Below are 3,184 nucleotides of genomic sequence, written 5' to 3'. Positions count from 1 at the left end.
TGTCAAGTGGCTTGTGTAGTGCCTTTCGGAGTCTTATATGTCATGTCACGTCTAGGGTGTACTCTGGGTCGTGACATATATGTGTAGTATTGTTGTTTGTTTTGTTCTTACATGATCACATTGTCATGTAGATTTTCAATCAGTCTCTTACAGAGGTTATGTTATATCTTATAAAGAAACTTGGTTCTAAGCAAGTACATGTGTTATTGCATGAGAGGTGAACTACAGAAACATGATCGAAAGAGTTTGGTTAATGCAAGTGAGGGTGGACAAGTCCTTAGGTGCTAATGATAAAGTGCTAGCACAAATGGGTAGGAAGTTGTTCAAGGAAAAACAAAGATTTAAGCACGGGGTGGGGATCTTGGGCGTATTTGTATGCTCATTTACGATATTTTGACCTCATGTATCTTTAGTTTTATGAGCATTCTTTACTCTATTGGTTGTTTTTTGATGAGTAATGTGATAATTGTGCACTAAGACATGTGATTTGCAGGGAATTGATGTAATAATCAAGTAAATAGAAACTGAAGCAAGGATAGAAATCTTGTAAACAACTCAGAGGAGTGCGCGAAAGAGAATGATCAAGAGAAATTTGGGCCTGGGGCACCAGTAGTTTAAGGCCTAGAGCGACGCGCCAGGCCTGGATTTCTCTTGATCATTCTTGATTTAGTATTTTTACACTAGGCCACCATTAAAATAAATACATTGTCTACTTTTGAATTCGACAGAAGAATAGAGAGATAGAATGGGGAATACAAGGAGTACGATTTTTTCTTGCATATCACTTGAATTGACTTGTGTTTAGTATTGACACCCACTAAACACCATGCTTGGTTATGAAACAGGATGAAAACTAAATGCCTAACAGTTGATTATGTCTGCTAAACAATGTAGTTAGATGTTCAACTGGGGTAGGTGATTAGAGGTCGAGAGATCATGATCATAATATCAACTCTGTAAATCAATAATTTGATAACCATCTGAAATCCGAGAAAGATTTGTGAAGCATGAATGCCTAGTTAAACTGCAGCCCTAGAATGGTCCTTATCATTGTAAGTTAATCTTATTATTTCATTCTTGCATTCTTAGTACTCATATATAAGTTAAACTATTTTGGCACGCTTGTAAGCATAATTAAACTAGTCTAATTTTATAAAATAGTTAATTGACAAGCCTTTTGGGTTCGATAATCTGGCTATTTTAGAGCCACTATATTACTTGTGTGACAACGTACACTTGCGTGTGCATTTGGAGAAACACCTGCCAAAGTTGGAAAAGGGTTAGGAGGAAGCAAAGGTTGTCAAGTCACCAAACATGTGATGAGTGGCACACAAATCTATAATCCAAGGAGTAGTCAACTTAGGCTTATCAAAATATGCAGCATGAAGACCTTTGATAAGTTGTTGCATGAGCTCAACATGTATAGAAGATGAGGAACCATCAGGGTGACAGAAAGCAGTGGGAGTGGTCAAATGGTTGGGGCGTGGTGGATGAGTTCAACAATTTTCGATTAAATGACCATCTTTCTTGTAATATCGACAAAACTATTTGGAGGTAGACTCTCTCTGGTTGTGGCAATGAGAATCATAATGTCCGTTTCATGATAGTTGAAATACTCAACATTAGACATATCACGATATTTTCCTTTGTAAGCAACAAAGGAATTAGGAGGGGAATTCTGAGAAGAGAGAGGGGCAAGACGACTCTCTCCAGCAAGAAGATCAACAAGGCATATCGGGCGATGAGGTTAAGTATAAAGGCTCAAATAAGTTCAAACTCTGGTCATTACTTCATAAGGAATTTATGAAAACAAGATTTCTATCGTAAGTCAAAGATTTCATCGAGCACCGCTGTCGGAATACTTGTGTTATCAATCATGTCTATCTCATTCTAATTCAACATGATGGAACAATGAAATTCTTGGGTGGTAGTGGTCTCTTGAGAAAGAGATGTGAGAGCTTGTTGTAGTTGATATTCCCACATCGCATGAGCAAAGGACATAGGAGTGAGATTCAGAGCAATGGTGTTGTCGACGGACTCCGTGATCCAGGTACGTCAATTTCCGTCAGACACACACCATTTGAAGATGATTCATGAATTGTCGGTTGTGATTCATGGTTTGGGCAAGGTAACATGAACCCAAAGCTCTTTTCCCTCAAGAAGATTTTGAAAATATGAATCCCAAAAAAGTTAGTTCTTTCCATCAAGTTTCATTACCGGAAGTTGATTATGTGAATCCATTGGAATGGATCAAAAAGAAAAACACGCAAGTAGGAGGGGAGGGAAAAAGAAGAGAGACAGAGAAAAATATTCAAAGCTCTGATATCATAAGAACAAAGGAAAACCCTTGATTTCTATTACTTTAGAATGAAGGAGATTATCTCCTTATAAGAAGGTTACAAGAAAACTATACATGGTAAAATACGATACATGATAAATACTATACATGGTAAATACAATTAAAGAAGACTTTATATTAATATAATAGAATCAACTATATATGATAGGTAGAGATTGTAATTGATGATGATTAACAAGTATAAGATGTGATCATAGCGAGTGGTGAATTCTAGAAAAGGTCCTAAAATAGATGCATGGTACAACACAAGTCTAATTTGGATGTTTCCATATTCAATGCAGAAGTATTTTGTGACTTTGAACTTGATTTTGAAGCTGATGTTGACGTTAAACAGGTTATTCATGTACTTCATTCGTTGTTGATCAAGTCTATAGCCCAATGTTATGAGACATCTTTATTCTTACTTTGTTTAATGCAAATGATATATCTGCCAGAAATTATCAGGAGAACAATTGCACTCTATTGTTAGTAATAGAATTTAGGCAATTAAAGCATGTTATAAATTCTAGAGATAAGTTTCAAAAACACACCTAAACTATACCATTTTTTTGAGTTTCATACCTAAACTATATTGAGAGTATCACTTTTTAGTTTGAGAAACGCACCTCTCTCTTTTATACCACTCTCATCATGGTGTGTATAATACACTCTCTTTTATTTTAAAAAATTGTCACATCACACTCCACATGGACAAAATATTCAACATTGACTTAAATAAATTATTAGTATTATTTAAAATTAAAAATTATTATCCAAAAAATAATATTTTTTTATAAAATAAAATGTAAAATACTTTTCTTACCCCACTCCATCACTTCCTCTCAC

This window comes from Solanum tuberosum, unplaced genomic scaffold (assembly GCF_000226075.1).
Source record: "Solanum tuberosum cultivar DM 1-3 516 R44 unplaced genomic scaffold, SolTub_3.0 scf00166, whole genome shotgun sequence".
Classification (NCBI taxonomy): domain Eukaryota; kingdom Viridiplantae; phylum Streptophyta; class Magnoliopsida; order Solanales; family Solanaceae; genus Solanum; species Solanum tuberosum.
This window is presented reverse-complemented; position numbering follows the sequence as displayed.